Source organism: Oryctolagus cuniculus, chromosome 10, assembly GCF_051225735.1.
Source record: "Oryctolagus cuniculus isolate XC-2025 breed Fujian yellow rabbit chromosome 10, ASM5122573v1, whole genome shotgun sequence".
In the NCBI taxonomy this organism is placed as follows: domain Eukaryota; kingdom Metazoa; phylum Chordata; class Mammalia; order Lagomorpha; family Leporidae; genus Oryctolagus; species Oryctolagus cuniculus.
In genome coordinates, this window is record NC_142876.1 from 124910553 (window position 1) to 124930904 (window position 20352).

Sequence of the window (20352 nt, forward strand, 5' to 3'; positions counted from 1 at the left end):
GTTACAGGGGCCGGTGCTGTGGTGTAGCAGGTAGAGCGGCCACCTGTGGTGCTGACATCCCATGTGGGCGCTGGTTCGAGTCTCCACTTCCGATCCAGCTCTCTGCAATGGCCTGGGAAAGCAGTGGAAGATGGCACAAGTCCTCGGGGCCTCTGTGCCCGTGTGGGAAGACCCAGAGAAAGCTCCTGGCTCCTGGCTTTGGATCGGCACAGCTCCCCCATTGCAGCCAACTGGGGAGTGAACCAATGGATCGAAGACCTCTCTCTCTCTCTGCCTTTCCTTCTCTCTCTGTGTAACTCTTTCAAATAAATAAATCTTAACCAAAAAAAAAAAAAAAGTTACAAGACCAGGCAGCCTGCATCCTCAGGCACCCATGTCCACACACAAGCTCGGCCTGATGGGGGCACACAGGAGGTCTTGGCACCAGAAGAGGGAACAGGAGGGGGTGTTTGGGGAGCTGTGTTCACACATCTCCCCAACACCGAGGTGTACAGTCACAATGCCCCACTGCGAAGGCTGCAGCTGAAGCAACACGAGACCACAGTTCAGTGGAAACGCAGCTGCTGGCAGAGGGACCCCAACCCCGCGAGCTCAGCAGGGCCCAGAGGTTGAAGGCTCAAACAATCTGAACCTCCCAGGGGCCGCAGAGAAACGCGCTTCAGGGGTCTTCTCCCTGTGTTAGCAGAAGGAGCAATTCAGCCCAAGTGAGGGGTGACCTTCCACCAGCCGAGAGGTGCTCCACCCTCCCTCGCCCGCTGTACACTTCTGGGAGTGAGATTCCCGTCTGCGGAAACCTGAGGATGCGGCTCGGCCGAGGGTGGCCGGTGCCCTCACACTCAGCATCAGCCACCACCTTGCTGCGCTGCGACCCAGAATCCAGAGCCGCAGCTCCTGTGTCCCGCGTCTCTCACTGCGGAGGCTTCCCAAGAACCCGCCTGCCACTGACCTTCCCAAGGACCCGCCTGCCCCTGACCTTCCCAAGGACCCGCCCGCCACTGACCTTCCCAAGGACCCGCCCGCCACTGACCTTCCCAAGGACCTGCCCGCCACTGACCTTCCCAAGGACCCGCCCGCCCCTGACCTTCCCAAGAACCCGCCTGCCCCTGACCTTCCCAAGAACCCACCTGCCACTGACCAGCACGCGGTCCTCCTGCACATCAGCGTGGTTTCCACGTTTTTATCTCTGTGCTACAGTGGCTCTTTCGCTCTACCCATTCGCATGTCAGGCAGGACACGCTGTACCATACGGCTAACAGGTATCAGAAGACCAAGGCTGGGCAGCCCAGATGTCACACCTGGGTCAGCACGTGGGGGACATGCGCCCTTAGTACCTGGGGTCTCCACAAACTGTAGCTAAGCTTGTGTATTTTCAATGTCAAGTTTTCAGGTGCAGCGTATTCCATAAGACAACCTTCCACTACCCAACTAGGAGATGCATGCAGAGTCCGCAAGATGAGGCTTGCGACACGACCTCAAAACAGACGCACCCAAGCTCTGCAATACGCACTGGCTCCAGGCAGCTTTCTCCCTGTTATCTTCTATCAGAGGGAGGAACTACATAGAAAGTGTGTCGTGGGTGACCAAAGACAGAGATCTGAAGTCACAGTTCTGGAATGCACACCTGCTGTTTAGGGTCACGTACAAAAAGATTTAGTTGGATGCAAACGGACAGGTCAGCTGATGAATTCCTCTGGGTTGAATGGGATGAGGCTCCCCAGACTCCCGCAGGTGTACAAAGCGCACCGCTTCCTGCTCTTACAGGGATGAGGGCAGAGACTTGCTAGGACGCTGGCATCTCTGCAGGGAGCGAGGTGCAGACGGCGGCCGGCACTCTGCCTCTCCACCTCACCGTTCTCTCCCCTCTCTGTGCCCATCCCTTGCTCCTTCATCACCCAGTGGAGGAGTGGAATTTGCAAAGCCTGCTTGTGACTCCTGGGATCCACCTCCTGGGCCCAGGAGACCGGGGGAGCCGAGCAAAGCTGGCACCCACTGCAAGGAACTGCAGATGTTTTCACACACGTGAGGAGGAACAACCCGATTTCAGGAAGACAAATCCAGGAGACTGCCGGGGAAGGCTGGCTGCGGGAAAACACGTCACCCAGGGAGTGACGTCACCCGGGGAGTGATGTCACCCAGGAAGCTGACATCACCCAGGGAGCTGCCGTCACCCAGGGAGTGATGTCACCCAGGGAGTGATGTCACCCGGGGAGCTGCCGTCACCCAGGGAGTGATGTCACCCGGGGAGTGATGTCACCCGGGGAGTGACGTCACCCAGGGAGTGATGTCACCCGGGGAGCTGATGTCACCCAGGGAGTGACATCACCCAGGGAGTGACGTCACCCAGGGAGTGATGTCACCCGGGGAGCTGCCGTGCAGCGAGCGGAGAGCGGCGCTGGCTGTTTCCAGGGGCACATCCTGCAGCGGAGCCAAAGCCCTGCAGGCTTTTCTCCCACGGCCATTGGTAAAACCAAACCATATAACTGCCACAGGGGCTTTCAAAACTGAAAATTCAGCAGTGAGCCCAAATCATCAGGTCAGCCACACACGGCCTGTGAAACAGTGACTTCCCTAGCCCGTGAGAGTAGAAAGATGCAGTGAGAAACATCTTCCCCGTGAAGAGCTGAGCTGGGTCACTCTAATCCGTATTCTGTGGCCTGTGAAAGCAGTCTATTTGAGACAGGACAGAAAATGCAAAAAAGAAAAATGAAGATGCTATCGTCGAGGCGATGGCCTAAATTCACCTCCGAGAGCCGTCTCCTATAAACGGGGACGACAGGATTTTCCCCCTTAACTTTGTTGGAAGCACTCACAGACGCGTTCAATTACTAGGAACCGAGACCCTAAGGTCAGCTTGTGCACATGTGTTCTACTGCTGCAAATTTCACGGCGCAGTGCAATGCCTCATTCCAGGCAAGGCTGCGTTCTACTGCTTAATTGTCCTCCGGGGACTCGGCGAGATGGAGAGAGACCTGGGATGGCAACGGCGCTGAAAAACGTCAGCACGTTCTTATGAAATGACCTAACCTCAGCTCACACTGTCGAGTCTGCACACGGGAAATCCTGGCGTCATCACTTTGGAGGACCATGGAGACCGCACTCCCGCCTCTGCCAGGCCACGGCGTTGCCGTCCTCAGAGGCAGGAGCACGAACAAGAAACCAGAATGAAAACAGCAAGCGCAACATCTCCCAGGGCACCAGCAACGCTGCCTCCCAGCTCCCAGCTCCCAGCTCCGCAGAGCCTGGGGCAGCGGCCCGGACACGGAAGCTGCTCCCGTTTTGTGCAGAACGCCCCAGGCCATCGGGCCATCTCCCTGTCAGCTGGCCCCAGAGCTGCGCTCAGCCCCAGCACAGTCTCACTCCTGACTCAGATGAACTGAAATAGACCACAGGGGCCCCAGCGCTCCCCTCCCCCCACACAAGGCTAACACACCGCAGGGACCTCCCTCGGCACCGCGGCCAGCGCCGCCCTGGCTCTGAGACGCTGCTCGGCTGTCGCCGTGTCCACTATAAATAGCCTACTCCTCGTGGTGTTAGGAGGAGATCGCGGAACTGGAAACAGCAGCTCGCACTCTGTTTTCTATTTGAAGACAGTCACCTACATTCCGGCTACGCACTGCGCGTTCTCTGCTCCCTATCCCTGCTGTCTCTGCCGGGATCGCGATGTGTGCTCCACGGGGCTTGCCATGGATACCACCATGAAGGCGGCTTTAATCAAACGGAGGCACCGGAGAGGATGCTGCCCGGTTACCCCCCCCCCAACCTCGTCAAGTCTGCAAGAAACAGGCCAGACTCCGGTTTTGGCGGGAGTGTCAGAGTGCAATGGAAAGAATAGGTTTTAGAGTAAGACAGATCTGGACGTAAACCCAGAGCTCCCAGGAACTATGAAGCAAGCCATGTGGTATAGGGGGTCCCCCTCCATACACCAGGAGCCACAGCAGGGCCGGCTGTATATAGTTGTCATGTGACTCTCGAAGGAGACGGGACAAGTGACCCCTGTGCTGGCGCAGTGGGACGGGGGAGTCTCGGGAGTCCCAGAGCTGCTCCCAACTTGCTCTCAGCCCGCAGGCTGCATGGCTCAGAGTGGCCGGATCTTTGAGTGTCTTGGAGACCCGGCTTCATATCCTTAGGACACGGTGACACCTGCCTTGGAGGAGGGGACCATGGGCCCAGGGGACTTGGTAACCAGCTGGTGAGTGGTCTGGGAGACACCTGGAGAAGGCTGCCTGGCATGGAGGCAGGAAGCTGGCCCCTGGGGGACAGGCACAGCATGGGGCTTGGCCACACGGGGTGTGACAGACCCAGCCTGGTCGTGATGGCTCACAGACGCGCACAGCACTGCCCCTCGAAAGGGTTAATTAAGCTGCACGCTCCCTGCCAGTCTCAGGCCCTGAGGCTCTCCCTGATCGGCCTAGGCTTCTCCTGTGGATGGTGTCTCAGCCCCTTGGAAACGCGTCACATGGTGTGGAGGCCTCTGGGTGGACCAAGGCCCTGCCCAGCCCCCAGCCCCTCCCCTCACTACTGTTGTGCGGGGCGAGGGTTCCTTTCAGTCCCTGGACAGCTCCCAGCTCCGGCCTCCAGGATCTGGTCAGCTCCTCCCCTTCTCCGACCCAGAAGGAAGCTGACGGGTCCCCAGCTCGCTCAGCCTGCACATCAGCTGCCCACAAAGCACATCTCTCATTGTCACTCTGGTGTACACCTGTATTGTGGCCTAGCACCTCTCAGATCTCGTGTAGCTACACACACTGAGGGCCAGGCCCAGGCCAGGCCTGCCGCCTGGGGCCCAGTGCCCACCTCATGCGTCCAGCAGAAGCCACCTCCTAAGTGATGGACGTAGGAAATGATTCCTGAGAGGCTGTGTTCTGTTTGATCGCGGAGCTCTTACTGCCGCCCCGGGGTTCAGGGCACCCCGCAGCTCCCGGGGCTCTACCCCGAGATACAGGCAGAGCCGCCCTAAAGGCCGTGTGGGTAACAGACATTGCCGCCTGTCTGCCGGGGGCAGCACCACTCTGCTCAAGGCCACCAATGCACGGCATCCGTGTTGAGCAGTGCCCTGACTTCGGTGAGAGGCAAACCAAGGAGTGAGTGGGCGGGGCGGGTGCACACTGTGGCGCTCAGCACCGTCGCCCCTCGTGCAAGGACTGCACGCGCACAGGTGACTCCCTGCTCGGCGTGGCCTGCCGCATCACAGCAGCCACGGAACAAGGAGCCACATCATGCAGGACAGGCCCAGCAGCCGGGGAAACCTCCCCTCCCCGCCAGCGACTCGGCAGAGGCGTGCGGGCGTGCGTGCGGCACAGAGAGTGCCTGAGAAAGTCCGTTTGCAGCATTTTGCAGGACTGCTTTCCACATCACACTGGCCAAACACAGAAGACGGATATATCAGGAAAATGACCTGCCCCCCCCCGCCCCCAACACTACTTCCAGTTCTAAGGAAGATGAAGCAGAATTGTTTAGGAAGGGACAAAAGACCAAAGAAAATCCTGACAATTCCGGAAACATTCTAGAACTCAAGAATACAATATTTTTCACCGTAAAATAAAAAGGCAATAAAAATTCCTCACAATCCACACTCAAGTCTGCTCTCTGCGGGCAGGGCCCGGCAGCACAGACGGCAGCTTACAGCCTGCCCCTCGTTTCCACCTTGCCCTGCGCCACCTCTCTCCTGACACTCGGTGTCCAGGTGGCACAGGTCTCGTCACCTGCTCACCTGACTCCCCCGGGGCCAGGCCTGCACCCCACACACTCTGTCCGATCATTAGAACGGCGCAGGATCTGTATAGCAGCAGAAGCCATCAGGTAGGGCCCCGGGCACGCGAGCTGTGTGAAGCCCATCCCAGCTAGCGTTTCAACTCAGCCCGAAGGTAGACAGCAGTACTGACAGCTCCATGCTGCTGAGCCCGCACGGTGCCCACGTCACCTGCGTTAGGAGCGGTGGCACCGAGGCGTGCAGCAGAAGAGTCGCACTGGAGGGGACACAGGAGCCCCGGGCATTCCCCACGCAGACCAGCACACTCTGCTGCAGCCCTCACACAAGTGCGGACAGCTCTCGCGAGCAGACCACAGGCTGGCCAAGCCCCCCCGTCAACCCCCATCTGTCTTACCGGGCAGTGAGGAGCTGGCCGACTCTGTGGCCCCAAGTCCCGCGCAGCCATCCCAGGGCTGCCAGAGGTCAGTGGAGCTCTTCCGACGAGAACGTGCGTCATTCTGAGACGACGGTGGCAAGGACGGCGTGAAAAGGCCTGGACTGATGAAGCCTGCACCCCTCCCCGCCGGAGCCTGGTCACAAGCCATGCAGGGTGGGCAGCCGGGGATAGACCCTCCCGTGGCTGGCATCCTGCGTCAAGAGAAAACGTAGCCTCGTGCTTCTGCACCGGCGCCTGGCCCGTCCCTTCCTGCTCATCCCCTCCTGCTCCACGCTTTCTGGGACCTTGGGACGGAGACCTGGCCCTCGATCACAATAACCAGCCAACGGCCACAGTGACAGCATCACAGCGGCTTGGGGGGAAGTGGCCCTGGGCTTCAGCGCCAGGCCGTCGCCACTGTGCTCCGTTAGCCCTCGCTCTGAGAGCGCTGACCGGGCAGCCTCTGTGTGGGGACCCGAGGCAGAGGCCACCCCAGGTCAGTCTCCCGGGTTCTGGAGAACACACTTCCTGCCCTCCCCTCCGCAAGGTGCCCCTGCTGATCATTCGGTTTGGATTACAACTGAAACCTCACCAGTCCCTGGGAGCATCCCAGCTGCCAGGGGCAGAGAAGGGTCACTTCACGGTAGATTCTTCCCAAAGATGCTCAATGCTCTGTGGGAGAGGGAGGGTGCTCACCCAGCACTCACCATGCCATGCCAGGGTTAGTCGCTGCTGAACACAACGTCACCGCATCCACGTCTCCCTGTGTGGCAGATGCCTCTGAGTCCCTGTGGTTACTCCAAGAATCGCGACTCAGAAGGCTGAGCTAGGCCAAGGTCACAGAAACCCCCAGGACGTGTCATCGCCCAGAATGTCGAGTGGGCCGCGGCGTCCACCCTGGGTGGAAGTACTGTGTCCCTTTTCCATCAAGAACCCTAAAGAGCAGGAGGAGCTACAAGAAATCAGAACCAAAGTCTGTGTGACCTGAGCATCACCAATCAGTGGGCACGTCCCCAGCCCTGCCGCCGGTCGGTGGGCACGTGCCCAGTCCTGTCGCCGGTCGGTGGGCACGTCCCCAGCCCTGTCGCCGGTCGGTGGGCACATCCCCAGCCCTGTCGCTGGTCAGTGGGCACATCCCCAGCCCTGTCACAGGTCAGTGGGCACATCCCCAGCCCTGTCGCCGGTTGGTGGGCACATCCCCAGCCCTGTCGCTGGTCAGTGGGCACGTCCCCAGCCCTGTCGCCAGCTGGTGGGCACGTCCCCAGCCCTGTCGCCAGTCGGTGGGCACATCCCCAGCCCTGTCGCCGGTCGGTGGGCTGGTCCCCAGCCCTGTTGCCGGTCGGTGGGCACGTCCCCAGCCCTGTCATCAATTGGTGGGCACGTCCCCAGCCCTGTCGCCGGTCAGTGGGCACGTGCCCAGCCCTGTCGCCGGTCAGTGGGCACGTGCCCAGCCCTTCCACCTCGGAGCGGCCGTAAATCCACTGGTGAGTGTACAGTTTACTTAAAAGACAGCAGCTGCAAAGGTTCTACAAACCTGTAAGTGAAATACGCTTTGTCGAGTGTCCTTTCAGCAACAGACTGGCTATCACGGCTGTAAATCACCACGTGAAGGCGCGGCTCCAAACACAGGCAGGACTACGAGGAAGGCAGGCACCCACGCTGTTCATCGAAACAAGTGCACGGTGCGGCATCGCGTAACTGGGCTCGGGCACCACGTGGGCATGGAGAGAGGACACAGCCTCTCCCTGCTCAGACTGCTAATAAATCCGAGTTTTCCTCTCACTGGTCCCCTTTAGCCCAAGTTACTCATCTTGTTGCTGAAAATATACTCTCAGCTGTCAAAATTTTAGTATCAATCACCAATCTCTCTGCAGCCTGGGTTTTGCTTTGCAGAATCTCGACGGAAAAACAGATAAATCTGCCTTTCTGTGCATGTTTGTGTTCACAACACCTGCAGCCAGCAAGGCGGTCCGGGCTGGGCACCGCCAACTTTTAGCCGCGTGAACAAGAGAGCCCAGAGCGGACATGAGCCGTGCTGGAGTCTAACGCCCACCCTGCTGCGAGCTGGGCTGCCCTGAAGCAGGAAGCTGAGTAAACTGAAGTTCACCTTGCTCAGGTCTCAAGGAAAAAGGTAGAATATTTTCTGTTGTGGTACAAAGTCCCCTGATCCTGGATGCAACGTGAATGGCACTGCCGTCAGCCTGCCGACCCTGGAGCACAGACGCTGGACCTTGGGCTGCACCGGGCCTCCCCCAAGCAGCTCCCCGAGGCCCCCGACGTGCCGGGCAGCCCGAGAGGTGCCAGGCCAGCTGTGGAGCTGCTGCGATAACCATGCACCAGGCCATCCCCACAGCCAGGAATTCCCAAGGGAAAAGAGCAAGGCTCTCCAGCACCCCGACTCCCAGGGGACACCCTGTGGAGAGCGGAGTCACACGCAGCCTGCAGCCTGCTGCTGCCCCCAGCGTGCTGGGACCAAGTCCGGTTTCTCCCGGGGCCCCAGACCAAGTGGAGCAGGGGACTGTCTGATGTGGACACACAGACTGGGCTGGACAGCATCCAGGAGCTGATGGTCACGTGAGTCCAGGTGGGGATGGCCATCAGCTGTGCACTCACCAAAGGAACAAGGACCACGCACAGGGGAAAGGGGAGAGCCGGGGGAGCAGGGAGGGGCGCTGCCCCGCAGAGGGGCGACTCCGGCCCCGGCCCCGGCAAAGCCTGCTCCTTGTACCCCTGGTGCCGGGACAGGTCTCCGCAAGACGTGGATAGATGCACCTGCTGAGGGTGCGATAATGCTGCTCCCATCACTGGGAGGCTGCAGGCTGCAGAGGGAGGGAGAGCAGCCACCCACACTCCTACCCTTAAACATCTCAGCGACCCAGCCATAGCCGGAGAGAGAGCTAGCCACCGCGTCTGCACCCCAGCTCTGCCACAGACCCAGGCGGAAGGATCCGGAAACCCGCGTGGCCACTACACCTGCGTGCGGTCACGTCGTGGAGTCGCTGGTCGGCTGCTGAGGACCTGCCAGCCGAGCGCCGTCACCACCATGCACGAGGGCTGCTTGGCTTTGGCTCTAATCGATATCCATAATCGCAGCCATGATCATGCCCAACGCGATGATCTATTAACGTCTGCAGCTGACAAACCGAACTGCACATCCGTGGGTACAGCGCGACGTTGTGATCTATGTACAGACGTCGTGCGGAATGTTTAAATTGGGCTAATTAGCGTATTTATCACTTTGCTTAGGCTGTGGTGACATATCTGAAACCTAGCCTCGCAGCCGTTCTGAAATACGTGCGGTTACTGACTGTGGCCCCCACACCTCCCCCGATGGACTGCCCCACCCGTCTGGAATCCTGGGCCCGCCGATCCCAGACGCGGGAGCCATCGCTCCCAGGCTGCTGTACGTGAGCCGTCCCAGCCCCCGCGTGCCGCGAGGTCCCCCGGTGCCTGCTGTGTCTGAAGCGAGTGAGCACCTCCGCCGTCTCCTGCCTGGGTCTTCAGTGGGACTCAACGGCCCTGTGGCCACCTGCAGCGCAGGCTGCCCTAGCCACGGGTCCCCGCCCTCCGCACAGGGAGCATCCGGCCTTGTGTGTGGCCTTGCAACAAGCACTTCCGAGCCCAAGTGTCCCCCGCTGAACCCCGAGAGTCGGCTGCACGTGGTCTGTGGTTCCCCGCTGAACCCCGAGTGTCAGCTGCACGTGGTCTGCGGTTCCCCGCTGAACCCCGAGAGTCGGCTGCACGTGGTCTGCGGTTCCCCGCTGAACCCCGAGAGTCGGCTGCACGTGGTCTGCGGTTCCCGCTGAACCCCGAGAGTCGGCTGCACGTGGTCTGTGGTTCCCCGCTGAACCCCGAGAGTCGGCTGCACGTGGTCTGCAGTTCCCCGCTGAACCCCGAGAGTCGGCTGCACGTGGTCTGCGGTTCCCCGCTGAACCCCGAGAGTCAGTCGGCTGCACGTGGTCTGCGGTGCCTGCTGTGCCCGGCACCGGGCGTGTTTTCCTCTTCCTGGTGTGGTCCTCAGAGGACACCAGGTTCCTGGCTGCCGCAATGCGGGTGCTTGAGCCCCGGCTGCTGCCTGGGCGAGCTCAGCCCGGCAGTGCTGGAAGACAAAGGCGGAAGCCCTGCAGGGTAGGCTGTGTGCCCCCGCCCCCAGGCTCTGCCAGGGGCTGGGGGCCGAGTCCACCACGGCCAGCTCTGCTCTATTGAGGGCATCCAGGACAGCAGACGGCCACCACACTGAGGTCCCCCTCGCACAAAGCCTGCCCAGCCTGGATGCATGTGGGGTCCTAGTTAATTTCGATGCACAAGCCTCCGTCGGAGGGCTATTCGTTTCTAGCTGTTTCAGAAAAATTAACGACGGGGCTAAGAGGGCTTCAGGCCCCACGCGAACAGCGGCTTTACGGACACAAAGAGCCTCCCCGGGCTTCTAGTCTGTTTTTCTTTATTTAGGCACAGTCATTATGTCTTTATCTTACACTGTACACAGCACTCCACGGCAACTGCCTGCCTCTTTTGTCCCAAATTATCAGCCTCGGGACAACTCTGTCCTCACGCACCGCAGACGCTCATGGCTTCTGCCGCGATCAACCACTTGGAGGAAGGTGTTATTTTCCCACTCAATTTCTGCCTGCGGAGCACAGATGAGGTTAAGAAGATTATTCCACAGCTGAGTCCAACCACCTGCACACCGACTCCTTGGTTCCCAAGCCGTTAGGAGCACCCCTGGGGCCACTTCAGCTTCCGCCATGGCCGGCACAGTTAATCCTGCACCCCTCAGACCTGCAATCCACCTGCTCGGAGCACAGCTGTGATCCCGGCTCTGTTAAAAGCCGAGTCCTCCAGCGAGGCCCCAGTCAACCACGTGTCTCACCGCTCATCTGCCATTTCAAAGATGGCAGAAGGGCAGCATGACCACTGCTCCAAGACTGCAGGGGCCTGCCTCCCTTCCAACAGATCTGGTGCCGGCCGCACAGCTGTCCTGATGTCTATCGATGGCTCCCTGTGGTGCTGCTCCAACAGGACGGTCCAGTCCCGGCTCTGACGTGTGGGACTCCTCTAGCGTGTCCTTGCTTGTGCAATTCAGTGTCCTCAGCTGGTCACGCTGCCATCAGCCACCCAGCTCACACCCCCTCCACCCACCATCGTGGCTCAGCTCCAGCCAAGACGACCAAACCAGAGCTGTGTGATCATACAGCCTATAGGGACCCCAAGGCTGGATTTTAACCAACATTCTGTACAACACTGGGGCAAATCTACGAGCAGCTCCACTGCTTTCTTAAAATCCACACAGGCCGACGCCACTGGCGGCCTCCCGGTGCTGCCAGTCCACCTTTGGGTGGAATCTGGAGCTCTGCAACCATGTGAAGGAGGTGGCAGCACACGCAAGGCCACCGCAGCCGGGGAGCTGTGACGCTGCTGCCCCTCCCCTCCGTGTGTGCGTGCAATGGGTTCTCTCCACCCAAGGTTCTGAACACTGGGCCTTCTCACCACGTCTTAGTCCAAACCTGAGAGGGAAAAAATGTACCTCCGTCCTCCTCCCAATAACGCAGGCTTAACTGAGAAGGCTACGTGGTTGACCGCTGGGTCAAGGGCTTCTCTCAGCGTTTTATGTCACCGTCACCTCTGGAGGTTTGGTGAACAACAGCTATCTTCATGCAATCCTGGGCCGAGGAAGGTGCGATGGTTCCTTACCGTTATCTCTAAGAGAGCTCACAGCAAGTGGAGCAGAGACAGGATTTCTGCAGTAATGCCAGTTAACAAGAATTCTGCCATAAATAATCAGATCATTCAATATTAAAGCACTGGGGAGGAGGCAGGCTCTTTCTCAAAACTCATCAGATCTAAACTTGCTTCGCTGGGAGAGAGTCCTCTTGACTACGGCAGCGAATTTCCACTTCTGGAGCCGGCAGAGCTGGAAGATCTGTAGGTGACAGGGCAGACCCGCATCCGAGCAGGAAGCAGCCAGCAGACCCGATAACCAGGCTCCTCCTTTCCCGCTGGTTCCCGCAGCGCTGAGTCCGTCACAGCAGGGCAGGAGCCCGAGCAGGGACGGGAGAATCACCATGTTCCCGAAGTTCTATTTACGGCACGCATGACGTTTGTATACTTAAATAAAATGTTTCTGGGGAAAAACGGGAACCTCTGTAGCCACGGCCCCTGCAAGCCCTTTGTCGCAGACGAGAAAGCTGCTGGTAGAACCTCCAGTTCTAAACATACGGCAGCCTCAGCAGGTGCGGACAAATGCCCATGGGTAAACACAGAAAAAAAGATAAACTATAACCCCAACATATTTGCTTATTTTTTTAATTTTTTCTGGGACATACTACCGTTGCTGTAGGACTGAGGGTTGGCGAGCCAGGGTATTTGTGCCTAACAAGGGTCAGAATGCAGCCTTGGACCGTGAGGAGCCAACCTGGAAATCCAGGAATAAAATAAAGTTCATGAAATGAACACGAAGTGAACATGAAATGAACATGAAAACTTGACAAAATGGTCTCAAAACCAGGTAGGAACAGTCGCCCCTCGAGCAGAGAGCTCGCAGGTGCGGGTCCACACGAGTGTCTGCTGAAATCACGCACTCACAGGGGATGCACGTGAGAATTTCCTGTAAGGTGCAGGAACTACCACAAAAACGCATCTGAGGTGACTGGCGCCGTGACGCAGTAGGTGAAGCCTCCACCCTGGCGCGAGCATCCATACGGGCACTGGTCTGTGGCCTGGCTGCCCCTCGTCCCATCCAGCTCTCTGCTGATGGCCCAAGCTGCTCCTGGCTCTGGATTGGCACAATGCCAGGTGTTGTGGCCATCTGGGGAGTGAACCAGTGGATGGAAGACCTCTCTCTCTCTCTCTCTCTGTAACTTTACCTCTCAAATAAGTAAAATCTTAAAAAAAAAAAAAACCTGTCCAGAACCCATTTGGCGCTAAGCTAAGCCTAAATGAAAGCTTGAGCAAAGGCCGCCTTGGAGAATGCTCTCAACACAGGGTTCACGGCGTTCCCGGGGAGGAGCCCTGCACTACAGTGAGCTCACGATACAGAAGTGCACGCCACAGTCAGCTGGCGAAATAAACCCTAAGTGCAATTTAAGTGCTAGAAACCGAAGATTCATGAACATGGGTGAAAATTCAAAGTACACGGTAATTACAATCATAGGGAATTCACAAATAAAGCTAGAAAAAGCAGTGACAAAACACAACAAAGATAAGAACAAACTCTAGAAATTAAAAAAAAAAAATTAAACCTGTAACAAATGGAATCGAGGCAGTAAGGGCTTTCCACAAATCCACAGGCAACCGTGACCGTGTCCCTGGCCCTCTCCCTGTGGCCACGTGGCTGCTTCGGCCAGTGAAGGTCAGCAAAGCTGGCACCTGTTGATGCTGGGAAGAAGCTTCTGGAGCAGGCCCCAGGCCCCCAGCTGTGTACCCCACCCAGTGGTCATGGGCATAGCCCCGAGTGGCCCCTCCCTCAACTCAAGCCCCCGAGCGGATCCAAGTGGACTTCTCCCACTAATGTGCCCAGGCCAAGCAGCTGGAGACAAACATAACCGGCCGAGCCCACGACAGACATAACCAGCGAGTCCACGACAGACATAACCAGCGAGTCCACGACAGACATAACCAGCCGAGCCCACGACAGACATAACCAGCGAGCCCACGACAGACACAACTGGCCGAGCCCATGACAGACATAACCGGCCGAGCCCACGAGATCTGGGTGCGGCTTGTGACTGCAGCACCAGCATCCTGCCGACACCCACAGCTGGGCAGCGACTGGATGCTGACGGACAAAGAACTGGGGGAGGGGGTTTCCCAGAACACAGCATGGGAGTGACACACACACAGCCACAGCAGTGGTCAGGAGTTACGGACGGGGACACGAGTCCATCAGATGTGCAGAAAAATCGTTAGGAAATCCATGACTCAAAAAGGATTAAGAATTTAGTAAAACAGTGTTTGTTTAGATTGCAAAATAGCATATCACATGAGACAAACTAAAAGCAAAGGCACTCTTTATCATAAACTTCAGAACTGCCCAGGGAAAAGTCATGAAATCAGGCAGAGAAAGGACTGAGCAGGCTATGTCCCACAGAGGATCGAACAGGCCCGCAGAGGTCATTCCCCAGAGGAACGAGGGGGGGAGGACATCAGGAGGACATTTTCCAAGAGCTCAGAGCAGCACTCTCAGCTAGAAATTCCTAGCCTAGCGTCAAAACCAGGAGTGTATTGGAAGAGGAACCAAGAGTCGGAGAACCGGCTAAAATACGGAGTGACTCTGAGTAAAGGAACAAACTCACAGGAGATGGGATCTGCCAGCCACGGTGGGTGAAAGGCAGCCGGGACGGCACTCAACACCACACAGGCGCCCTCGGCAGACAGGCACGGAGGCTGCCCACCAGCACCACCTCTGCCGGCATGGCTGCGGGCGTCCAGGTTGCATTTCCAACCTTGTTAACTGTGGTCTCATTGGGCTTAAAATGTCAGGGAGCCTAGTAAATCAAATTAAAGCAAAGAACACAGAATAGGAAGGAACAGAGGACTAAAGAAAACTCAGTTAACCCAGTAGAAGGTGGAAAATATGCAGAAACAAAAGCATGACTAAAGTTTCAGACAGCAGAAGGAATATCCAACTACTTCAGGCATCAAAACAAGGGCAAAGTTCACTCCCTTAATGAACCAAAGGGGAAAAAACAAACTGAAAAGGACACAGCTAGAGCAGAGCACACAGGCAGTAACCACGGGGATTGAAAAGTAGAAAAAAAGCTCAGGGCACTGTCAAATACACCAGGTGTGGCAGCGGAACGCCATGTATGATGAAAACATGTAAATGAACACGCGACATCAGTAAACCAACCCCGCAGAGCACCATCGAGGAGAAGAGAACTGTGCCGCGTCCATGGCACTGGACCCCACAGACCCTCGTGGTCAGCCCCCACCCAGGCCACACCGGGCAGTGGTGATGCACAGCCCCCAGCTGAGCGGACAGGCGGGATCCTTTCGTCAACAGCATCAGTGTCCTGAGGGACCTGTGTTTTATCTGCCGGCACGTCGCCACAGGGCACAGGAAGCCGCCAGGGGTCCCGGCTGAGACCCCAAACGCCCCACAGGCTCCTGTGCACCCAGGCCCGTGGGGCGGAGGGGAACGCGGACGGCGGACCCTGCGTTCCCGTGCGTGCCTCTGCAGACCCGGGGTTCACACGTCTGTCTGACGCGACACTACACAACGCGCACAACACGGAACGGCTCCTTCTCGAGCCCGTACTCCCACCGGCGTTTACACTTCCAGACTCAAAGGCAAAGTACGCGCTGGTACGGAAAGGCAAGGGGATGGTGACAGACGTGGCGCGGCACTGGCAGGCGGACGCCAGGCCGAGCACCTGAACACAGAGCCGCAGGAGCAGGCCCAGCTCTGCACCCTCTCTCAGCCGGGCCCCGGAAGGCTCCCACAGAGCGCGGCGAGAAAAACCTTGCTTCTTGGCATCTCCCAGCTGTGTCCGAAGTCCCCAGGGGCTGATTCCACGAATAAGAAATTCCGTCATTCTTCTGGCCAACATGGCCGCAGGAGAAAAGCCATGTGTGGAGGAGCCAAGCGGAAGGGCACAGGTCAGAGACAGGTCACAGGAGACAGTGAGGTCGCAGGTCACAGGTCAGAGACAGGTCACAGGAGACAGTGAGGTCACAGACAGGTCACAGGAGATAGTGGGAGGTCACAGGTCAGGGACAGGTCACAGGAGACAGTGAGGTCACAGGTCACAGGAGGCAGTGAGGTCACAGACAGGTCCCAGGAGACAGTGGGAGGTCACAGGTCACAGGTCAGAGACAGGTCACAGGAGACAGTGCGAGGTCACAGACAGGTCATAGGAGACAATGAGGTCACAGACAGGTCACAGGAGACAGCTGGGGGTCATGTGGGACCGGTAGGGAAAACAGGAAGGCCAGCAGCCAGAGTGAGAACGCGGGGCGTCCCCTGGAACACCCCGACTGTCCTCGAGGGACGCCAGGCTCCAGCCTGAGGAGCAGCAGCCGCAGGCTGGCCCTGGGGCCCAGTACAGAGCAGGCCCCCCGCCCCCCGGCGGGACCGTGGCCTGGAGCCCGAGCAGCCAACCCCACAGCTCAGGAGAATTACCAGTGCTTACTGTTTTCACGCCCAAGACATGCGGCGGTTTGTCAGCTAAGAGCCAGCTGGTCAAACACCTCAGTCAACCCCGTCTTAGGAGCGTGCAGAATAAAATGAAATAAACCGCGTTCCTGAATTTCTCTCGGCGAGGATGTGAAGTCATCCTCCCAGCCTGCAGGCACGCCCACGGCGTCAGTGCCCCAGCACAGGTGGGGAGTCCCTCGGCCATCGCGAAGCGCACACTCAGACTAGGACAGCACTCATCTTGCGGTGTCTGTGGGACGAGGCTGTTCCCTGCCCACCTTGTGTTCCAGTCAACAGGGATCAACTTGCATGCCGGGACCCTCGTGACCTTGCTCAGAGATGTTCCCAAGCTCAAACCAGGCCCCGTCAGACCAGCCAGCGCCCCAAGCCTGCCACTGCCGAGCCCGCACGGAGGAGGGCACTTGGGCACTGGCCAGGGAGATGGGGCGAAGCAGCAGAACCAGAGATCACGGAAGTCTCCCCCCAGAGGATCACAGAGACCCCCCCAGCGAGCAGGGAGCCTCCCTCCCGGCACCCACAGGAGCTGGTCCCGTCACACCCGAGGCCCAACTCTCACCCCAGGTGGGCAGGGGCTGCATTCCTTTAGCCACCACCCTTCTCGGAGGGGACAGCGGCCTGCGTGCACTCGGGGAGCCGCCCACGCCTGAGCTCACAGGGTCTCCACTTGGACGCCCGAGTCCGCCTGTGGCTCAGATGACTGAGTATCGCCTTACTGCAAATCCTCCCCTCCCACAAGGCCACGCTGCCCACACACAGCAACCTGGGCTCCCCCACCCATGACAGCAAATCCTGCGGGGCTAGAAGCCGTCAGAGTCACAGAGCCCTCCTGCAGGGCGAGTAGGGCAGGGGCTCCCTCTGCATACCGAAGAAAAATCGCCACTAAGGCTCTCAGGCATCGCCATTGGGAAGGGTGGAGGTTGCCTCGGGAGGGCCCCATGGGGCGGCTTACCTCTCAGGACGGCGTCTGCGGCTGTGTGCTGTCCAGTGGCTGTGTGTCAGCAGCGCCTAGGGAAAACCAGAGACATTGATGAGCACATCTCCCCTGTGGACGCTCCATCTCCGCATCTAAAAACCAAAGAGTGGGCAAGGCAGAGTGGAGCAGGCAGCACGGGTTTCCAGCCTGCAGAGCTGCCAGTGCGGGCGCCAGGACGTGTGATCCCAGCCCGGGCCGAGCACTCCGACAGGTGACCCCCTCTCTCCCATCCTCATCCCCTCCGCACAAGGCCCTTGGGGCCTGAGCCATTCGCAGCATTTAGAGTCAGTGTGAGAAGCTATGTTAACAGGGCTTTAAATAATAAAATCCTAGCACAAACCAGGACACGTCCCACGGTTCTCATTAGGTACGGGAATCTGTAAAACGAGAAGGTCACTGATAACATCCCCTGGACGCAGTACCTCAGCTTCTCTGAAAACCGCCAAGGGTAGTGCTAGTTCTTTAAAATGGATTTACTAGGGAGGAGGAGAGGGTGAGCGAGTGAGCTGCCACGCACTAGTTCACTCCCCCAGTATTTGTGCAGCAGCCGGGATGCGGCAAGCTGGGGCCAAGGGAGCTCTGTCCAGGTCTGGGGCCGAGCACTGGAGCCATCATCATTAGCAGGAAGCCGGAGCCCCATGTGGACGCAGACCCGGGCCTCTGATCTAGGGTGTGGGCTCCCCACGAGGTGTGCTCACTGCTGGGCTGAACACCCAGCCCCGAGTTCAACTTTCTGAAGTAATTCGTACCGCAGCGTATGTTGTCCTGGAGAAATCGTTTCCCCAAAAGGAATACTTGACGCTTCTAAGAGCATCTGTATTCCCAGCTACACGCTTACTCCTGTGGGTTTGCTCCTCCATCCAGGCTGCTGCCGCGGGAAGCGTCCCTCGGTCCTCACATGATGAACACAGTGGTCCACACGCATGCAGGCGCACAGCCCGGCCACGGAGGAACAGCTCGGTTAGATCTTTAGGTTACCTACGTGTCGCAGCATTTATTCCAGCAAGACGAAACAGCAGTGGAATCGGGCGGCGCCCAGAAGCGAGCAGGCCCTGAGAACCCCGCCCACAACGTGATCAGGTGGCACTCACAGAGACGCAGGGGTGAGCCTCCGCACACCTCCGCTGGCTTCAGCCGGCTGCGGCTTCACCAGCTAAGGGCTGATTGGCCAAGGCCCCCGCACCCAGCCACAGCCCCGCGACGGACTGAGCTCCGCCGGGCCCAGTGCAGGTGCCAATCCCTGCCGAGGAGTTCCATTTTCCTCAAGTGTGCTCAAATTTACATTTAAATATCACATAATTGATCGGGCTAGAAATGTTGTATTTTCTTGATTAGCTGTAAATACCTCACCCTCTCCTGCTGGGTAGCGAAATGATCCATCCGCCCTCAGATTTAGGTCTCTCCCAACTACCTATGATCAGAGGACTTCTTAAACAGGGAGTCTCATTCCACCTGCCGCGCCTCTGAGGGACCCAGCACGTAAGCCCCACACACGCCTTCTCCACATCGCCACCACGTTCGGCCATGTCTCTTTCTCCTACTCTTTCTTACACAGTCCCCAAACAGCCAGGCCCAGGAAAGCAAGGAGAACCTCCTGCGGAACAGGCTCCAGCCTGCGCCCTGAGTCACACACACCCACTGCCGGTTCTCAGCCGTGTGGGCCCGGGTGGACCACACCAGCTCAGCCAGGAGCTGCGGGCCTGGGCCTCTCTTCCTCACAGCAGCCGCCCCCTGGGGGAAGCAGCGGCTCTGCTGCCTCCCACGGGCCTTGGCTATCAGCAACAGCAGCCACGACCAACTCTAACAGACCTAGAGGCGTGGGCTGGAGTTTTTCAAATTCCTGAGTGTGTATATTTCTACTCTCCTCTTCCCGTAACAAACGTGGAGGTTCTTTCAATCCAATGGAATGAAAACTCGGATTTCCCTTTAATTCACTGACATAATGGTGAGAGCACACATGGTGGGCAGACGCCTGGAGTGGGCTCAGGTGCCCGCTGGCCACCGGACCTGGCTGGATTCTTCAACTGGCACCAACCTCAACTGGACAGTAGCGACACTGATGTTGTTCATCCCCAGAGTTGCCCCACTTCTCAAGCTATTATTTTTTAATTTTTTTTTTGACAGGCACAGTGGACAGTGAGAGAGAGAGACAGAGAAAGGTCTTCCTTTGCCGTTGGTTCACCCTCCAATGGCCGCCGCGGCTGGCGCGCTGCGGCCGGCACACCAGCTGATCCGATGGCAGGAGCCAGGTGCTTCCTCCTGGTCTCCCATGGGGTGCAGGGCCCAAGCACTTGGGCCATCCTCCACTGCACTCCCAGGCCACAGCAGAGAGCTGGCCTGGAAGAGGGGCAACCAGGACAGAATCCGGCGCCCCGACCGCGACTAGAACCCGGTGTGTCGGCGCCGCAAGGCGGAGGATTAGCCTAGTGAGCCGCAGCAACGGCCTAAGCTGACTATTAAATAGCAAAATACAGGTTCTTTGACCCAATCATGGGCTGGAATCCACTAGCAACAGTGACGCCCACAAGGATGGCGAACACTGGGCCTTGTCTCTGGAGCGAGAGTGTTCTTACAACCAGGACAGTCAGTCCCTAAAAAAACCCACGCTCCCAGCCACCTGCCCGTCACAGAAATCGGAACTGGAGCCACCACTTCGACCCTCAAAGGGATCCCACAGGGAACATGGCCACGAAGAACTCACCTGCTCAGTGGGCCGCCAGCCCACGGCCACATGGACCACAGCGTCAGCTCCCACGGAGCCAGTGCCACGCCACGAGCGGGCGAGAGAGCTGGAAAGAAGGGAAGACCCCGGGCAGCCCCTGGAGTGGCCCCCGAGGGCCTGAGGGCGGAGTCTGCTCCTTAAGAACCCTTCCCACCTGCAGCCCCTGCGACTGTGGATCCCCTACCAGGGTACAGCCATGGAGCCGCCAGCACGGCCAACCAGGCCATGAGCTCCCTCCCAGAGCTCTGCTCTCAGAGTGATGAGAACTGTGACACGCGGGGCCGAAGGTCAGAGAGTCAGAGCGCAGAGGCGGCTCCCGGCCCCGTGAGAGGTGAGCGTTGCACTAGGGCCCGGGCAGGGTCGGTCGGGACAACACCTG

At 58.6% G+C, this 20352-nt stretch overlaps 1 protein-coding gene across 33 annotated transcripts in view; it reads right to left on the bottom strand.

Annotated features, from left to right (window-relative positions):
* CNTN4 (contactin 4) overlaps positions 1-20352 on the bottom strand; it is a 730703-nt gene that overhangs the window by 520402 nt on the left and 189949 nt on the right. For all 33 annotated transcript variants that reach the window (XM_089305698.1, XM_089305711.1, XM_051831894.3 and 30 more), the window contains one exon: positions 17228-17283. The gene's annotated coding sequence lies outside the window, so the exon portion shown is untranslated. The remainder of the gene's footprint in view (positions 1-17227; positions 17284-20352) is intronic.